The following is a 21,322-nucleotide window of genomic DNA, read 5'->3' on the forward strand; positions in this document are numbered from 1 at the left end:
AGTGTAGCATGGAGGTCTTACCTGAGGAAATAATGTAATGGGTCAAAACATGCACCAGGGTGAATGATGAGAAGAGCACCCAGGGTTGTGAGAGTAAGAGGCTCACCAGATGTATGGAAGCAATAGGATGAGTAAAAGCCAACTCTTCTTGAAATAAAAATGGTCCAGTCCAAAAATATGGTTCAAGAAGTTCAGTAACAGAACCTGTTGCAAAACAAACACTCAAAACAATAATGTTACATCCAAATCATTGCATAATATCATGTGCTTATCCAAGTACAGGTAAAGCATCTTAAAAATATGAAATTACTTCATACAGAACTGAAAACAAAGCTCTGCCTTTCCCACAGCCTGCAATATAGCCTGAGGCTGTGTTTCTGGAAACAATCATTTGCACACTTTTCTCTTAGGCTGCTTTCAGAGAGAGAACAAATACCAACTCACACAAAATGGAGATTTGCAACTGAATACCTTTCTTATGTGATGTAAGTTAAACACCATGTGAGAGCTAGCAGAACTTACATTCTAAGTTAATTATCAGCTGTTAGGCACTCTGCTGCACTTGCTCAGCATCAATGGAATTTCCCAACATTACACCTTTAACAATGTACATACAGAGTTATTTTCCATTTCAACATACAATTAAGCAAATATACTTGACAAGGTGGTCCCTGAAAGAAACACCCTTGAGTTTTGACAATCCTTGGGACTGGCAGAGGATGAAGGGCATGGCAGTAAAATGCATATCTGAGATAGTGCATATGTACCTTAGTAAAACATTGCACAAAAATATTATTGGTGCATATAGTAACATCAAGATTGAGGTGTTCCTATTTTTGCAGTGTTTTATTACTGCATCTGCATTTTGCGATAATGGAGGGCCCACGTAAAAAGAAGGAGCTGTAAGTTTCAGCAAACAACACATGGTCCAAGTCAGGAATTGATTTTAGAACAACTTTGTTTGGCTGGAGTTAAGGAAAAGTGGAATGCAGTGCCCAAGTGGGGAGCGGGGAATAAGCAGATGGGATGTGGAATATTTTGTTATCCCTAATCCACTCCAGACTTTCCCTCTACTCCACCAATAAACGTTCTTGTTGTCCACAGTGAAGAAGCCTACGTATGCTCAGAGCCAGAAACGATGGCAACTCGATCAATTCTTGTGAACCGGAAAGTAATTTTGCATCCTGTGGTTCACACAGCTGGAAGAAAATAACAGTTGTTATAATTAGGCACAGATCTGTCAGATTCTGTGACAAATGTCTTCATTAATGGTTCAAAAGAGAATTAATCTTGCAAATGAGCTACGTAGAACAAATGCTTCCTGGAGGCAGGGGGTTTATCTCCCCACCCCACCCCTTACAGGTGTCACCTTATCAATCCAATTGCAACAGAAACAGGCACAGTTTACGTATTTCATCATATTCTGCCTGCTTTCTGCTGCGGAAAGAAACCAAGAGATTGTAGCAAACTCATAGATGTAAAGCTCCATCTTCTTCTTTGAAAAGCAATACAGTGGCACCTCGCAAGATGAAATTAATTCGTTCTGCGAGTTTTTTCATCTTGCGAATTTTTCGTCTTGCGAAGCACGGATTCCCATAGGAATGCATTGATGTTTTCGTCTTGCATTGACGTTTTCATCTTGCGAAGCAAGCCCATAGGGAAATTCGTCTCAAAAAACGAAAAACTCTTTCGTCTTGCGAGTTTTTCGTTTTACGAGGCATTCGTCTTGCGAGGTACCACTATACTTAATTTCTGTAAGGCGGGGGGGGGGGGACTAACAGAAATATGTTTTGGAGAATTCTCTCCTACTTATACTATTGGAGTGAGCTGTGATTATGAAGTAAAAGCCAGAATGAAAATCATGCCAACTTAAGGGAAATCTAGGCTTGGGAAAGTCTGAGTCAGGTGAAAATAGGCCTGTTTCACCTCAGGTTGAGCGGGGCTGCCCAGTGTGATCACAGACCCTCCAAGTGTCCCTATTTTCCAGGGACAGTCCTAGATTTACAGAAGGCATCCTGGTTTCTGATTTCATCCCGGAATGTCCCACTTTTCCTTAGAATGTCTCTATTTTCATTGAAGAAATGTTGGGGGGTATTGAATTATCTGACCCTGAGTCATGTGAAAGCAGCTCTATATAGGGAAGTTGTTTAATGTTTAATTACGGTATGTTTTTGGAAGTCTCCCAGAGTAGCTAGGATGATCCAGTCAGACGGGTGGGGTACATATAATAAAAATTATTACTATAGAATAGGACGTTCCTTTTTTCATTGAAGAAATGTTGGGTGGTATATGGTCAGGCAGGAAAGAAAGAGAGCCATTGGGTGGGGAGAAGGAGGGCTTGGGCAGGAAGAAGGAAAAACACCAAAAAAAGATCTGGGAGAGCAGGAAGGACCGATTGGGTCAGCTGGAAGAAGGGGTGAGGAATGCCTTTTGATGTAAGCTGCTCTTTCATAAGCAGTTGCCCCATCCGACCTCTCCTGCTTGATGGCTGCCTCTCATTCTTGCCTGACACCCCACCTCCTGAAGCAGCACCACTCAGGACTGAATCCTCTGTGGAGTGCTTCTTTGAAAAAATGTGGTTCTTGAGCTGAAAAGACTTTCCCCACCCCTGTTCTACAGTTTGTGGAATACTATAAACCTCTGCCAAGCCCTCGCCCCATTGTCTTTTTCTCTCTTTTTTTGTAAATACAATTTTGACAAAAGAAGCAAAAAAAAATCAGATGTCCCCTTTTCCACTTGTGAAACTAGTGAAGCACTCAAATGATTCACAGCAAAGAAATCTAATTATCTTCCTCTGAGCTATTCCCTGGTGGACCCTTCAATTAATTGGAAAAATATTAACCTTCAAAGGTCAAAACTTCACTGTATCTAATCGCAACACACCTTTACTTTTTTCTCATGATTTCCCCCCCCTTTTTTTAAAAGGTAAAAAAAAAATCAATTGCACAGACAAGATTAAGAGGATCAGAGGGTGTGCAGGTTTTTTAGAAAATGAAAATAAAGCAAGGATTATATATCAGCATTATGCTGAAGCCTGTGACTGTTCAGTATTAACACAAATATACTTTGCTCACTGCCAGTCACCACAGCTTTGAGAAAAGAACCAAAGTTCTGTTAACCTGAAATTATTCTGCGCCGCATGTACAATATCTTATTTATTTATTTCAATTAATCAGGCTGACAAACTTTCAACCCATGAGCCACTCCTGGGCTGCCAGGGGGCTCAAATTGATCCATGATGCAATTTTTCAAAAGCCACATCCACCTGCCAATCAGCTGGCACCACCCTGATGTCAGCAGATGGGCGGGGTTCAATTTCCCATTGGCTGCATGCACCAGTTCCCCACAAAAGAGGAACGGGGGCATAAGGAGTGCTAAATTCTGCTCAGACCCTTTGCAGAGAGCACAACTGAAGTTGCTCCTCATCAGCTAGTGGTCAGAGATTTCAATCATGCCAGGAGTTGCTTCAAAGTGTAGTATGGGACGATTTCAAAGTTTGAGTCTCTGTTTTTCAGGAGTTAAAAAAGCAGTGTAGAGCTTTCACACAAAAATTTGAAGTCCTGATGCATCAGGTAGGTTGTGTTTATTCACTCCTCGATGCTGATGACCAGACAGCAGAATTCAGTGTGCGGTTGGGAGCCATCACAAAAAAATACTGAGCATTTCATATTGCATGTAGATTATTATTTTGATTGGAATGTAACTATATTAAATTAGACGTTGGAAGCAGAATTAAAATAAATGATCAAATCTGTAATTCTAGCATGCGGGGCCCCACAAAATTATATAACTGGAACGTTGATTAATTGATATTTTATATTTTATTTGGTATTGTAATTTGATATGGATATAATCAATGGCTTAATTTGGATTATTGTAATTGAAAACTAATAAAAATATTATTTAAAAAATGATGAACATTTGGAGAAGATTCTGCATGGTGGCTTCCTCTTTGTCAATTGATGGTGGTGAGAAATTGAACACAAATTTTATCAGAAAACATTTTCTGAGAATTTTTTGTTTATGGTGAGGAATACCTGATGATGAGGATTTTAATCTTTTACCAGCCCTTCCTCACACTAAGATCCCAGTGCAGATTGCAACGTTTTCAATGACTACATTAAAAAAACACACACACACACACACACAAGGAGAAGGGGATGACAGAGAACGAGATGGTTGGACAGTATTCTCAAAGCTACAAACATGAGTCTGACCAAACTGCGGGAGGTAGTGGAAGACAGGAGTGCCTGGCGTGCTCTGGTCCATGGGGTCACGAAGAGTCGGACACGACTAAATGACTAAACAGCAGCAGCAACAACAACATTAAAAACAGTTTTAAAAACTCAGAATTACCTTAAAGGTAAAGGGACCCCTGACCATTAGGTCCAGTCGTGGCCGACTCTGGGGTTGCGGCGCTCATCTCGCTTTATTGGCCGAGGGAGCCGGCATACAGCTTCTGGGTCATGTGGCCAGCATGACTAAACCACTTCTGGCGAACCAGAGCAGCACACGGAAATGCCGTTTACCTTCTCGTCGGAGTAGTACCTATTTATCTGCTTGCACTTTGACATGCTTTCAAACTGCAAGGTTGGCAGGAGCAGGGACCGAGCAACGAGAGCTCACCCTGTCACGGGGATTCGAACTGCAGACCTTCTGATCGGCAAGTCCTAGGCTCTGTGATTTAACCCACAGTGCCACCCGCGTCCCACCTGCGTTCCTCCCCCCCCAAAAAAAATACAATCAGAGGAAATCATAATAGTGTAGATTCTGAAAATATACATCTCAGGTGTCAAAGCTCAGGGTCAAGAGTTGTGTATTCAGCATTCAGTAACAGTAGTACAATGAAAATACCAGACACAGGTATCTGGGAAGAGACTTCCACAACTTTGGGACTGCGACAGAGTTCCCTTTCCTGGATTACCATCACCCAGAGTTTCTGAGGGTAGCTAAACTACCACAAGAGTCCCCTCAGCTGATCTTAACACCAGTGAGTGTCCATAGGCAAGGAGGTGGCCGTTCAGAGCAGGGCCTTCTTAAGCATATCCAACACTGTGGTGCAAAAATCCCTCCAGCCTGCCCTGCCCCCCATTTCCCAGAGTTGTTGACCTTTTCCCAAGCCTCTGCAGGGGTTGCTCACCTCCTGCGGAGGCTTGGGAAGGAAGCTGCACACCCGCCAGCCATATAGTTGGTGGGGCACAGCTTCCTTTCCAAGCCTCTATGGTAGGAGAGCGATCCCTGCAGAGGCTAGGGAGGCAAGCTGCATGCCCGCCAGCCATATGGTTGATGGGGCACAGCTGGTATACCTGCAGGGAAAGGGAAGGCCACCGACAAAGCTGCACAGCTCCCCCACTCGCTGGGGCGCCCCGAGAGGCCAGCGCCCAGGCGCAAAGCACCACTAAGCCCTATGGGAAAGACGGCTCTGTTTCAGAGAGACATGAACACCTTAAATTGGGTCTGGAAAGGAACTGGCAATCAATGCAGCTGCCTGAAAATGGGTGGTATGTAATCTGAATGGGCCAGTAATCTGGTTGCTGCATTTGGGGCCTACCTGTGCTTGGCAAAGTGGTGGAGCATGTTGCCAGATATTTGAAGGGTGGTGGTGGTAATATTCACTCACAGTTTGGAAGGAGCCTGAAAAAGCATGTTTGCAGAAAAATATTTTTTTTCTGTGGAAAAAACCCCAAGTCTCCTTAGGTATAATCACCACCTTCCTGGCGATAGGCAGAGCCAAGTTTTAGTACCCCTCCCCTCTTGTTTCATATTGTGGCTCCTTGTAAGGTTTGCAACATTTTGTTTCAGCACTAATCATCTAGAACTTATGTGTGCTGTGCCTTTAGAGTAGGTCATCTCCTTGTCAATGAAATTTTAACACACTGTGAGGCTTGTACGGAAATATCTGTGAAATGGCAGTAAAAATCCTTGTCAAGCAGAAGGTTACTTAGCAACTAGATAACACTCCAGTCTCCTCCTCTGCCATAGCTCCCCATCTGCCTAATAAGCCACTCTGGTTCTGACATATTTGTTCGTGGGGGAAGTCACGGAAGAGAATGGGTGTATCTTCATACATAAACGCTCTCTAAAAATGCTTGTGTTTTGCCTTCAGAGAAAGGGAATTGAAGACGGTAATGCATGGAAACCATACATCTTCTTTTTCTTCAATTAGTTCATAGCTCTAGTCCACATATGTTCATAGGGCTTTCTCTATAAACGGTTGGGATTTGTGTCCCCCCCCCAAAAAAAAATTATTTTGGGATGTTAGGTCTCCTACCTCTCAGTTTGAGGAAGCTCAGTTTGCTTCCTCTACATTCGCTGGGAGTGTTGGCATTATATTATAAGCTCGTCGCAAGATTCTATTAGGGATGGCGGAATCATTTGTTAATGAGAATTGTGTGGCCAGCGGCGGGGTTGAATCATTTGTGGGTGTTGTGTGCTCACACCCCAGGCAGGACCAAGGACTGGGCACAGAGCATAAACAAAACCCAATGCACCAACCCAACCCCTGCTGCTGCTGCTGCTGCCACCACTGGGCATGCTGTGCTGCCTGCCCGCCCACACAGGGGGAAGCCTTTATAGACACCAAGAGAGAACAGGACTGCTTAAGGTGCCCGGACTACAAAATTGTAGAAATCGAGAAATATATAGTTGTTCCAGCAGCATATCTGTGTTTTTGTTTTTTGTATCCAAAAATGCAAGAAGGGCTTTTACACTTGCCAGAAGCTTGGCTCTGCCCTCGCCGGTCTTGGAAAGGTTCCTTTAAAAAAGTCCCATATGACCAGAGAATTTGCGCCTGTCCATTGGGGGATATAGGGAGCCCTGAACACGTATTTTTTAGGTGTCCCTTTTATGAAGAAGCATGTAGAGAAACCATTGACCCCCTGCTGGTGAGGCTTGCTGACCTCCTGGTAAAGCAAAAATTCGATCTTTTCCTGTTAGGCAAAGACCACAAGACGATCCGGATTGTCACCAGATAGTGTGCACAGATCTGTTGGTGCAGACCATCCCTTGATTCAATCTAGTTTGTTAAGAAAATTCCCAAACTCAGATCCACAGGCAACTCTGGATCATTTCTCTAAGTCTATCTTAAAGTTTTTGTGTGTTTATACGCCTATCACACTTTTAAACTTAAAATCCATTATTGTATATTGTTTTAAATGTTTGTTTTGCTATTGGGATTGTAATTCCATTTGTGTTTCACAAGCTGGTCTCTGACGGTAATAAATTTCATGTTCATGTTCAGGGGGAAGCCTAATCAGCAGACACGGTCCTTAGTGGGTTCATCCCCCCCAACACTGCCATTCAGTGAGAGGGCAGGGGTGCAGTGGCAAGACCTCTGGCGGCAGGCAGGGTGGGGATCGTTGAAGGGGGGTGCCCTCAAAATCATGCACCTGAGGTTATGCCCCCCTGGCCCTCCCCATGCTACACCCCTGTGTGTGGCTGCCATAGAAAGCAAGACCCATTGGTATAGAGGATTGCTGGCCATTTACCAATCCTGCTTACAGTATGCACACTGTAGCTCCAGCTCTCAGTGGCTCTTCTATCTCCCACCAATAAAAGCATGTTGTCTTGCTTTTCTGTTTATGTTGCTTAGCAGTAACAGCTACTGTGGTGCAATGGTTAGAGTGGTGGACTGGGTCCTGGAAGACCAGGGTTCAAGTCCCCACTCAGCCATGAAGTTTATTGGGTACCCTTATTGCACCAGTCACTGCCTCTCAGTCAAATCTACCTTGTTTGGGGAATTAAATGAGGAGGGAGAGAATCATATGCCTCACATTGCACTCCTTAGGGGGAAGGTGGAATATAAACGCTTGTTGGTCAAATGCAACCCAATGAAACACAACTGACTTTTGGAATTTTTAAAATGCACTTCTCTAACAAAACAAAAGGATGTAAAAAGGGTAATTAGGGGAAAGTGCACACAAAATGTGTATTTAATATTAGGGGAAATGTCTTGGGAAAATGTGTCTATTTGGGAAAGTATATTTGGAGAACAAATGTCCATGCAAACTTTTAAATTTTATGCCATTTGATATGGAAATAGCGCAAACTGAATTTAAGGTAGGAAAAATCAGAAACATAGGCTCTATCTACGCTACATATTATATTACTTTAAACAGTTATGGTTTCCCACAAAGGTGTCCCAAGCTATAATTCCTGGAGTTCCCTGGAAAGAGGCAATGCTTGTTAAACCAGTCTTGGAATTCTAGCTTGGCGAGGGGGATCTCTTCATAAACTACAGTTTCCATGATTTTTGAAAGAAGCAATGGCTGTCTAAAGTGGTATAATACTCCTTTAAATATGTAGTGCAGATAGAGCCTTAGATGGCCGATTCATTTATCCATAGGTTCCACCAACAATTGGAAAGATAACTCAGCCAAGTCTGAGCCTTGTAGACTACATCAAAATTGCCAGCAGCATGTTTATCCTTTTAAGTTCTAGTTATTGATAGCTTTGTCCCTTAACTCACAGATCTATAGTTTTCCAATAGACAAGAAGCACAGTTTTGCATTAGCACTCAATGTGTCCACTGCTAATTGGCTAGAATGATTTGGACATCAAGCATTCCTAGGTTTTGCTTCTTTTAATATGTGCAGATGTCGTTTCCATTTCATACCTTATTATGAAACAGGTGCTAAATTGCCTCTGGCTGCCTTCACAGGCTTAAGGGGTTTTTGCGGAGATCCCTAATGTAATTAAACATTTACACTCAGATGGAAATGGTGAAGCCACTTCATTTCTGCATGTGCTGATTGCATCCATTAAAAGCCAATCTTTGCTTCTCCTTCTTTGTACCAGACATGAGAATGGCTTGCATGGCAGTTCCTCTAATATTCTGACACTCTGACGGCAAGTACAGGCTGTTCAAATATTTATAAACGGAGTTCAAGTGCAGCCTTGTTTCAGAGGCAGCTTAGCTGTCTTCCCTTCGAAGGAGCAGAAACAGCTGAGCTCACTCTATTGATCTAATCAATATGCTGGATTTCTTCGCAATCCATGCATGTGCTGTACATAGTTGTCCTGATGTCACTTGTGTGAGCACCGTAATTGTCCTCACAAAGAAAGTCCCCCACAATCTGTGTCTAGAATAAGGGCTGCTTACATGCCATACTTTAGAGATCATGGCTTCCCTCAAAGAATCCTGGGAACTTGCAGAGCTTCAATTCCCAGCTCTCTTATTTGAATTGTATGGTGTGTATGCAGCCTATAGCTGTGCACAGGCTTAAGCACGCGATTGGTTTTAGGAATGCTTCTGAAATTCCCCACATTTGAATTTCACCCTAGCCATTTTGGGGCATCCTCCATTTCAGGCACATGAGGTGGTGAGGGTGTCATGGCTCATGAATCCAGCAGTGGCCCAGACACAGAGTTGGAAACTACAAGGACCAGGTTAAGAGTTGAGTCAGCTTCAGGCCTCTGAGCTGACTGCTGGAGATAAGACCTGAGGCTATCAGGTGGGACTTCCCAGAGAAACTTCCTAAACCATCAGAGCCTAGACCCTTGTGTGGACCTTTGCCACCGCACATCACCAGCCCAGCAGCACAGGGAGTTCACCAAGAGAGACACACTTAAATGGAGAAGTAATGTCCAACATCAGGCCAGAGGGCTGTCCTTTTCAGGCTCTGAAATTCCTTATGGAGTAGTTTAGCAACCCATCGCTCTTCCCAGGGATCTCTTGGAATTGTAGCTATGTGAGGGGAATGGGGGTCTCTTAGCAAATCTAGGCATCCCTAATAAACTACAGTTCCCAAGATTCTTTGGGGAAAACCATTACTGTTTAAAGTGGCACAGCACTGCTTTAAATGTCTAGTGCAGACAATCGTTCCTCCTAAAATCACGACATGTGTTTTCTCATTCCCTTCCTGGTGATTCCCTCCCCCTTTATGAATTCCTGTAACCTAGATAAATGAGGTTGCTCCATTTGAAAGGTTAAGCTTCATTATCCCTTCACACTCAAGCTGTTCTTTGTGGTCCCGAGTTCACTAATTGCTTCACCTGATATTAATAAATGAGCTCCCCTGTCTGAAGAACCAATCTATCTGGACACCACTAATAGCTGCATGAAGGCAAAAGCCCAGGGAGGTGTACAAACGGTGAACTTAATGGTCTTCCATGCCCAGCAACAACTTTTAAAACTAATAATTTGCAGGAAGGAATGTTTCCAAAATTATCCTCCTCTGACTTTCTCCCTGGATGTTCAAACTCATGTCTCACCTCTAATGCTGCCTGCTGGTTTTCAGTTTGCTATCTGTGATCTGTACTGACCTGCATGCTGGACAACCTAATATTTTTGGACAAAGGATGGGTCTTGGAGAGAACAAGCCCTCTCTAGAGGACAAAGATTTGTGTGAGATGGTGTGCATTTTCTTTTCTAACACTCCCATGTCAGTGCTCAAATCATTAACCAGTTTCCAACAGAAATCATTTGGACTTTTCGCTATACATCGCTATACATTCAGATCCAGTGGCGGCGGCTGAAGTTAAATGGGAAAAGGTCACAGGTGAGCATCAGAAGTAGTACATAATACATGCTCAAAACACATACTGAGAGCCTTGAAGCACCCCTTGATATTCTGCCGCAGGTAGAGAGGAAAAGTAACAATGGTAACATGAGAGCTGTGGTCATGGTGACATAGAAGGGGCATTTCTCATTGCAGCAACAATGGCCTTAATCTTGCAATCGGGACGAAATAGCAAGCTTTGGTATGAGCAAAGCAAAGCAAGGGGCCAAAGCACGATCACATTCATAGCTGACAACACACAAAAGCCACAGCAGCATTTCTGGTGCCTAATCATTGGCTTTGCAGCTGGGGGTACATCTGATCCTCATCTAAACTTCTTCTGCATTTCCAAATAACCAGGTGGGGTTGCTGTTGTTTTTTTGAAGTGGAATAAGCACATTGATTGACCAGGCAGCAACAGCCCCAGCCCCCAAGGATCATAAGGAAGGAATAAAGACTCTGACAATGTGTTATGGAATTAAAATTAGCCCACAACTTTATTAAACTTCTGAATGTAGGAAGACCTTGGCTTAGGCCTTGGGCGTGTATCCCTCCCAGCCCCCCAGCCAGGGGGAACTGGGGAATAATAGGGTAAATGGGATATGGAGGTGCACTGCGAGATGTATGTGTAGCAGGCAGCCCAGCCCCACCTCCCAGCAAGAAACTTGATTACAGAGGCTGGGCATGAACCCCCAAAAATTAACACTGAGAGGCAAGGCAGCCTCTGTTTGCCAGTAAGCTGCCTGGGAACTGTAGCAGCATGTGCGATCCCGCAAAGGGCACCCACAATGTAAAGTGTGAGCACTCATTAGGGATATCTCCCATTGTTCCCATTTGTTTTCTTGCTGGGTCTTGTATGGAGCTGCTCTGTGTGCTTGTGTTTTTTTAGTTCATTCGCATCTTTCCTTGTTCTCTGTATCAGGAGGTGAGGAACCTTTGGCCCTGCAGAATAGCACTGCAAAATACGTGGATTTGGAAGATGGGTCTATTTTGTTCCCATATTGATTCAGAAAGTGCAAACTGGGTGAGTTTGCCTTTAAATGTGAGCTGAATTGAATTTCTTCCCCACCTCTACCTTCAGGGCTCATCTCTGCCACATGGCTCACAGGAATTCAATGGCCGATGAACTGATAGGGTTGCAGTCTCCTTGTCTATCTCACAATGCAAGTCACCCACTGAAAGGGGTGTGGATTATCTCTTTTGTATAGAAATGACTGAATGATGCACAGTGCAGTTTTAGGATTAAACAAGCCATTTTTAGATGCTACTTTCTGTTTGGATTGCAGCTTTTGTGCATCTCAGTTTTCACATGGCTTGCCGAAGCTTACTTCTCTCTAGAATTTAATTAAATAAAAAGTAAGGAGATGCACTTCTTATTTTCTAGTGTTCAGTGACATAGCATATATTCATCGGAACCCAAGAGAGCACTAGAAGAAAAGGTTTTGTATTGCCAAGATTACTCTATGCCTGTGCTGTGGTGAACTGTCCTTGATAATAAACTCCACTCAAGTGGGACAACATCAAACAGGTTCCCTTACATCGTAAACACCACAATGTGAAGTTCTGACTGGTGGAAGGTGTATGTCTATCTGTCTAAATAGAACAGCCTTGTCTCAGAAAGCTTTTAATGTGTGATGTTCTGTTGTGGTTTTGTATATTCTGCTGGAAGCCACCCAGAGTGGCTGGGGCAACCCAGTCAGATGGGCAGGGTGTTGTTGTTGTTGTTGTTGTTGTTGTTGTTATACTTTCCCTTCTGATTTAATGGATGTACTGATTAAGATGGAGTCAGACTGCTGCCCCATAGGTGGCTGTTGTGATGATGGTGATTTGAAGTGACACCATGCACCTTGAACAGAGCTGGAGGCCATCTCTCTGGTTGCAAGCCTAATCTAGCCCAGCATTCTGTTTCTAGCAATGGCCAACCAGAGGCTTCTGGGAAGCCCCCAGTTGAGCATGAAGGCAATGCTCCCCCCTCCACATCATTTGTCCCCGGCCCCTGGCCTTTAGGAAAATGCTTCTGCACATGGGTGCTCAATAGTGAAATGAGATGAGTGAATTCAGCCAGAGCAATCCAACCCAAAAGTAGTGATGGTCACCAATTTGGATAAGTTTAAATAAGGGATTAGACAAATTTGTGGAGGACAAGGCTATCAGTGACTACTAGCCATGATGGCTGGGCTCTGTCTCCACTGTCAGAGGCAGTACGCTCCTGAATGCCAATTTTTGGGAATCTACAACTGGGTAGAGAGCTTCTGCACTCCGGTCCTGCTTTTGGGCTTCCAATAGACATCTGTTTGGCTGCTGTGAGAACAGGATGCTGGTCTAAATGGGCCACTGACCTGACCCAGCAGGCTCTTCTTATGTTAACCAGTGATAGAGATGGAAGAAGTGTCCTCTAGCTTCACTTTAATCCATCTATTCCTTCCTCTCTAAGAAACTGCTGAAACATCCTTCTTTTCCTCTTATCGCGGGAACAATCACTCATCCCACTGTTTCTGTCTGAGTCTTCTTGTGCTTTTTGTGGAGGTATCAAATGCCAGCATGAACTATCATTAGGAACCAAGCCAAGTGTTCTGAGGATGTGATAAAACATTGGCCCTTGACAGTAACCCTGAAGGATTAGCTCTCTCTTTCCACTCTCCTCATGGAAATGGGAAAGCGTTCGTTGACTGAGAAGTGGCCTCAGTTCTCTCAATGGTTTGTAGTGATGATTTTGAAAGGGTTTCCTCTTCTTTGAGCCCTCAAGAAAGGCAACGGTATCAAACGAACAAACGGAGTGATATAACAGCTTCAGAACTGGTGTCAGAGTCCGCGGTTAAGTAAAACCACAATGAATGACTTCTAATGTTGTGGGAGGGATATTTTTTTTTTTAACGTTCAGGAATATAACTTGAGTTTGGCTGCAGAAATTTCTTTGGAATAGGGTGGATAGAAAGGAGACCACCAACATCGGAAAGGTCAAGAAGTCCCTACATTCAACTTTGGGGCAAGTGACCTCTGCAGAACACACTTAACTCCTTGAGATGTCCCACAGTTTCAGTGGAAGTTCCAATCTGGTAAATGGTAGAAAGATAAGAAGCTCTCCAGGAGGATTCAGGTCGGATTTTTATTCATAATCTTACTTAATAACTGCTTTTCTATTGTTGAACCATGGTACCCTGTTGTCAGTCTGCTTGTAGTAGCTCTGACTGGCCTCGGTTATTATGAGGGGAAATATTCCACCTTATAAAGCAGAATCTTCTTTGAGAACAGAAGTTGCAATTCTGGGAATCAAGGAGAGAATGGACAAAGTCTCCAGGAAATGAGGCAAATGGTTCGAGCAACACAATGGGTTGTCTCCAGCTAAGTTCTTCTCAGAGTAGACTAACTGAAATTAATATATTTATTATACAATCATAGAATCGTAGAGTTGGAAGGAACTCTGAGGATCATCTAGTTCCGGCATGGCCAAACTTGGCCCTCCAGCTGTTTTGGGACTACAATCCCCATCATCCCTGGCCACTGGTCCTGTTAGCTAGGGATGATGGTAGTCCCAAAACAGCTGGAGGGCCAAGTTTGGCCATGCCTGATCTAGTTCAACCCCTGCAACTCAAGAATATGCAGCTGTCCCATATGGGGATCAAACCTGCAACCTTGCCAACACCATGCTGTAACTAACTGAGCCATCTTATTCATTAATTTCAATGTGTCTACTCTGAATAAGACTAACATTGAAAGAAGCAAGAGTCCCTAAACCATAACATGCAGTAATGGTACCTGAAACTGGCTCCCATGTTTCCCTTTGCCTATTGTTCTATATCAGTAATTTGGTTGAATTTGGGAAGCTGGCAAGTTTCTCCATGTTTGGATTCAGAAGCAAAATTCTCAGGCTCATAAAATTCTACCTCCAATAAGAGGAAAGCCCTTGCTCTTTGCTTTATTTGTTTACGTTCCGCTGCAGTTTGTCTTCTACACAAAACTGTGATATTCTTCTTGCTGTCAACTGTGGAAAAAATATGTAACTTATACAATTTATGTAATTTGCTACATCAGTTACATTGCCGTTGCATTATCCCAGTCCATTCACAAACCTTGAGTGGGGTAGCAATCAATCATCTGTTGTTTGCAGGCAGAAAACAACAACAGTGAATACTGATCATATTCACAAGATTGATTTCTGATCCAAATATGGGATGAATAAGCAAACACTGGGAAATTCCACTCATATTTCTTTTCTTTTTAAAAAAATAATTTCCAACATCTTTATGTGACCTTGACATCCAGTCCTCCAAGCACATCTTCCCTTCCCTTCCCTTTTAAGAATCTGGTGGTGGAAGAAGAAAGTTAGCTCTCTTTCCACTGGATAATAAAGCTCATGGGAAGTTCAATTCTCCCAAGCGCTGCTACAATTACCCAGCCCATGTTGTAGCTTTATTGTTCTTTAGGAGTCAAATTAATTATTATTTTCTGATTAGGTTGCAGAAATATTAAATGCATGAATCTTCAACATTTGCACATTTTTCATTGCTTCTGGTCCATTATGAATCACAGAGCTTTTCTTCTGGCTATTTTTAGGCTAGCAATTAATAGCTGGCTTAGATGTAATGGTTTGAAATCAGGATACAGAGGATATTCATTTCCAAACCAGAAAATTAACATGGAAAAACTTTTAAATTAAAAAAAAACACAGAAGCTGGAGCCTAAACTTAATAAAAGGCAATCTTGACTAGCTTGAGCTGCCCCAAATTAACATGTCAAAGAACCCAGTGAAATAATTTAACTTGCATTGATTGCTTCTTGTGATGAGAAATTGCATGAGAACTAACTAAATCATTTATTTCAGCTAACTAGGACTGCTAGGATTTGTTTAGTTAATATAAAAGTGTAGGTTTATCAGTAATGATCCAATCCTGATATTGCTTAAACCATATGATTATAGAAAAAAGATGCTAAAACCTTGATGGTATCTGAAATTATGATTCATGGTTTTGGAGGGGGTGAGGAGGGGAGATTAGCAAGTTTTTGCAAAGCTTTCCCTTCCTTCATAATTTTCCAAAAGTGTGCAGTGTACAGTTATACCTTGGTTCTCAAATGCCTTGGTTCTCAAACGCTTTGGTTCTCAAACTCCGAAAACCAAGAAGTAAGTGTTCCGGTTTTCGAATGGTTTTTGGAAGCGGAACATCCGAAGCGGCTGTCAGTTATTGTATCTGGGGCGCCTGCACCAATCAGAAGCTGCGCCTTGGTTTTCGAACATTTTGGAAGTCAAACGGACTTCCAGAACAGATTAAGTTTTGCGCTTTTGTTTTTGCTATTTATTTTGCGGTTTTTGAGGCTTTTTTGGTTAATTTGTTTTTGTGACTGTGTGGAACCCAGTTCAGCTACTGATTGATTGATTGATTGATTGATTGTGTGACTGTGGAAATGGATAAAAGCCCCCCATCCAAACAATGACTATCATCAGTGCTGGGAAGAAGAAAATTAAAATTTATTTTTTATCATCTACAATACTGTCTTATTTATTTTACAATACCGTACATTGATTATTACTTTCATTTTATGGATCAATGGTCTTGCTAGATAGTAAAAATTTTGGGGTTGTTTTTTAAAATCTGGAACGGATGAATCCATTTTGCATTACTTTCTATGGGAAAGTGCTCCTTGGTTTTGGAATGCTTTGGTTTTGGAACAGACTTCTGGAATGGATTAAGTTTGAGAACCAATGTACCACTGTATAAGAAGAGATTCACGGGGATGGTATATTTGTATTTCAGGGCAGTATGGTGAAAGCACTTATAAATACTGGTTTCCAAACTGACCTGGGCAAAGCTTGTCCATTTCTAGAAGAGATTTGGTGAGGACATTTCTCTGTCACAGGTTTTATCTAAACTAGTCACCCTGGAAAACTGTGAAGTTTGCTAACTTAGAGGGTATGTACCTCAGCAGGAACAGGAATTGTGGATTTTTCTTATACAAAATGAAAGGCTTTCCTGTCAACACTGATACGCTGGGCTTAAATTTCCCTCTTGCTCCTAGACAAAGATAAATCTCAGATTTGTAGCTGGCAGCCTGAAAAAATTGCCAGAGCACAAGTGCTTAGCCTGAAATGAATAGTTATGAAGTAAGAATGGCTATTAATATTCTTGCATTGATATAATTAACCAAAGAGCAGTGTTAGCGTCTGACCCAGAAATTGTATTTATTAACAGGGTGTTCAAGGGGGCAATGAGCTATTGCCATGAAGAAAGGCATCTGCATTCCAAATAAATCTTCTAATTGATCAATCAGAGAAGCATGGAAGTGGCCAGTGATAGAAAGGAATAGTGTTCAAGTAAGTTTTACTCATAGTAGAGCCATTGAAATTAATGACTAAGGTAGGTCCATTAATTTCATTGAATCTACTCTACGTATAATCAACATTGGATACAATCCATACCAAATATAGGGTTGTCATATGTCCAGGCAAAAATCGCTTTAATGTCTGGGAAAATCTGGGCGTATGACACCCCATGTTGGAAGTGTGAATTTTGGTGAATTTCCTTAAGAATATCTAAATAATAATATTAGATTATCCCCCCGGGGTGGGGGGAGCTTAACAAGTTGGCCTAAAAAAAGCTCAACAAATTGTGTCTGGATTTTCACTTTTCACTCTTCCCTTGGAGGAGAGAAGTACAGTAGAACCTTGGTTCTTGGACTTAATCTGTTCCGGAAATCTGTTTGACTCCCAAACCCATTTGACAACCAAGGCACCACTTCCAATTGGCTGCAGGAGCTTCCTGCACTCAACTGGAAGCTACATTGGACGTTCTGCTTCCGAAAAACATTTGCAAAACAGAACACTTACTGCAAGGTTTTCGGCATCCGGGAGTCGATTTGGTCATCAATTAAGCCGTTCGAGAACCAAGGTTCCATTGTTTCGGTTTTCACTGGGAAATGGAATCAGGTTTTTAAAGGTCTAGTTGGAAATAGGTAAAGGTAAAGGTCCCCCTGCCCGTACGGGCCAGTCTTGACAGACTCTGGGGTTGTGCGCCCATCTCACTTAAGAGGCCAGGGTTAGGGTTAGGGACACTTCCGGGTCACGTGGCCAGCGTGACATCGCTGCTCTGGCGAGCCAGAGCCGCACACAGAAACGCCGTTTACCTTCCCGCTGGTAAGCGGTCCCTATTTATCTACTTGTACCCGGAGGTGCTTTCGAACTGCTAGGTTGGCAGGCGCTGGGACCGAGCAGCGGGAGCGCAGCCCCCCGCAGGGATTCGAACCGCCGACCTTTCGATCGGCAAGTCCTAGGCGCTGAGGCTTTAACCCACAGCGCCACCTGCATCCCATTGGAAATACCTGTGTCCATTTAAGCTATTCATACTCGCTTCAAACATGCAAATTTTATGGTTAAGTAAATGTGCAAAGGAAGTACAAGGATGAATGTTGTGGCACTGCCTCATCATTGTTCTTCTCAACCTTCCAACTCATGAAGTCGATTTTTCAGGGTTCTAAAAGGTGTGTAGCAGGGCGGTTCATAAAAAAGCTTTCTTTTGAAAATGCCTGCTCCAAAGGTCTTATCTTACTACACTAGGGATTATATAGCTACACCTGAAAGTTCATGCATATCAGTTAATATCTTGACCCTGCTCCACTGAATTGAAATTTCAACCTTCATGACGTAGGAAAACGGCCAAGTAAACAGCTATTTTCATGGAGGAGGGTCAAAATATTAAATGATATGCAGGAAATTTCAGATATAGCTATATAATACCTAGTGTAGTAAGATAAAACCTTTGGAGCAGGCATTTTTTTAAAAAAATGGTTTTTTTTATGAACCACCCTAGTGTGTAGTGTCCACACAAGTAGAACAGCCAGCTTGTGGAGGTGACTCTCTATGATGGGGGTGGATCTAATGTGATCATTGCAGCACCCCCTTTACATGTTTAAAAGGTAAAGGGACCCTGGCCATTAGGTCCAGTCGCAGACAACTATGGGGTTGCGGCGCTCATCTCGCTTTATTGGCCGAGGGAGCCGGCATACAGCTTCCGGGTCAGCATGACTAAGCCACTTCTGGCAAACCAGAGCAGCGCACGGAAATGCCGTTCACCTTCCTGCCAGAGTGGTACCTATTTATCGACTTGCACTTTGACGTGCTTTTGAACTGCTAGGTTGGCAGGAGCAGGGACTGAGCAACGGGAGCTCACCCCGTGGCGGGGATTCGAACTTCCGACCTTCTGATCGGCAAGTCCTAGGCTCCGTGGTTTAACCCACAGCACCACCCTCATCCCTTTACATGTTTAGTTAACCCTAAATATAGACATGGGAAGAAGGGTATGGAATAAGGATGCTTATGCAATTGTCTCCACCCTCCAACCATCCCCCTCTCTTTGATTGAAAAAAATCCAGGTTCCAAAGTATTACATATCCTTTGCAGAATGGCAGAAATGAATTAATGACCTGCTGTCAATTTGCTCTTTGGTTCTTGAGTTTTATTCAGACTGCAGAGCAAGCACAGGTTCCTCAAGTTTTCACACTGAGCAAGAAGGAAAAGAAAGAAACAGAAAGAAAGAAACAGCATGCATGGACACCTTGATTGAATTGCAGCAAATAAGGAATGCTCCTGATGAAATGATGTGATTGCATCAAGATTAATTTATGTGTGGTGTTTTAATCAGTGTACCTATGTGCACTACACATCAACAACCTGTAAGAAAGAAGTAAAAATATACATATTGAGAAGTGGAGCAAATGGCTTATGCTGCAATTCTGAAAATTACCCTCAGCCCTTCCTCTAATTGTTGTTTAGTCATTTAGTCGTGCCTGACTCTTCGTGACCCCCTGGACCAGAGCACGCCAGGCACTCCTGTCTTCCACTGCCTCCCGCAATTTGGTCAAACTCATGCTGGTAGCTTCAAGAACACCGTCCAACCATCCCGTCCTCTGTCATCCCCTTCTCCTTGTGCCCTCCATGTTTCCCAACATCAGGGTCTTTTCCAGGGAGTCTTCTCTTCTCATGAGGTGGCCAAAGTATTGGAGCCTCAGCTTCAGGATCTGTCTTTTCAATGAGCACTCAGGGCTGATTTCCTTCAGAATGGATAGGTTTGATCTTCTTGCAGTCCATGCGACTCTCAAGAGTCTCCTCCAGCACCATAATTCAAAAGCATCAATTCTTCAGCGATCAGCCTTCTTTATGGTCCAGTTCTCACTTCCATACATCACTATTGGGAAAACCATAGCTTTTACTATATGGCCGTTTGTTGGCAAGGTGATGTCTCTGCTTTTTAAGATGCTGTCTAGGTATGTCATTGCTTTTCTCCCCAGAAGCAGGCTGGTTTGGCAATGCCATGTTCCTTTCAGCATACCTTTCAGGCATCTGGGGTGAAAAGCCAAGGACGTCACCCCTCCAGGCTACAAAAGCAATTAATTATATAACTTCTTATAGCCTCAACATAATTTAGGAGGATGAGTGAACAATAAAGTACTATGTTAACTCCAGGCTAGCTGCAGGCAATTCTACATCATAAGGTTTCATATTTAATAGCCTGTCCTTCCCCCAAAAATGATTGTCACTATAGCAATTGGATTCAAAGGAGTTTGCTTATTGATGCTTAGAATAGGGTAGCAAACATGATGCTCTGCAGATGTTGTTGGATGCCAACCCCTATCATCCCTGACCATTGCCCATGTTGATTGGGGGGTAATGGCAGTTATAGTCCAGTTTTCTGAACAATTGCTCACAAAACACATGGGGAGATTAAATTGTTCCTTTATTATCCACCCCAAAGCTCTAAAGCAGGCTTCCTCAAACTCGGCCCTCCAGATGTTTTTGGCCTACAACTCCCTTGATCCCTAGCTAGCAGGGTCAGTGGTCAGGGATTATGGGAACTGTAGTCTCAACACATCTGGAGGGCTGAGGTTAAGGGAGCCTGCTGCAGTGGCGTAGCGTGGGTTGTCAGCACCCGGGGCTAGGCAAGTAATTTGCGCCCCCAAACCCGTGGATTTGCGCCCCCTAACCCTAAGCCCCAGATGTTGCGCCCGGTGCGGCCGGCCCCCCCTGCACCCCCCACGCTACACCACTGGCCTGCTGCCCTTGAGGGAAAACTGCTGCAACTATCCTCATAAACTTTGATAGAATTCACATCCTCGGAAGGGACAATCTTGCCTGCAAATTTCATCCAGTTCTGCCAGGCAATTCATAATTATATATGATTTTGTTGTTGTTGTTTGCTTTTGAAAGCAAAATTACCCAGAAATAAAGTCCCTGGATCTATCTACCTGCAATCTGACTTGGTCTGCCCGCTGTAGAGGAGTTAGTATGTTTGCAACTTTCATCCAGTGCTGCCAAAACAGGCTATCTACTGCGCTCCACTTATTGTTAACCTTGAGACTAGATTACTATAAGGCACTCCATGTGAGGAAACCAAATGAGAATAAGGGTACCCAACTTATAACAGAAACAAATATTATTAGAAGTGGGCTTTGGCTGTTGCTGTTTTGTAATGATGAGACTTTTAATGGTTTATTAGCCGTGTGTGTGTGTGTGTTTAAAAAAATATTGTTTGAAGTTACCTTGAGTACCTTGTCATACAGGTGATGCAGCTTTGAATTAACTGTGGAACACAATACAGAGTCCGTACAGATGTTATGGAAGTGAAGCTTTTTATTGTATTTATATAAAAGTCTTGGTTTGGTTAAATAATGGGGGGGGGGGTTAAAAAGACAAAATAAATAAATAAGGAAACCAGATCTGATCTTATGGAAAAGCAGTCTTTTAACAATCCTGTGATCAAATAAATCCAATTCATAACTAATAATAATAATAATAATGTGAAACTTCTCCCTCTTTTACCTGGACTAACTTCCCTTCC

Source organism: Podarcis melisellensis, assembly GCF_964234715.1.
Source record: "Podarcis melisellensis genome assembly, chromosome: 15".
Lineage (NCBI taxonomy): Eukaryota > Metazoa > Chordata > Lepidosauria > Squamata > Lacertidae > Podarcis > Podarcis melisellensis.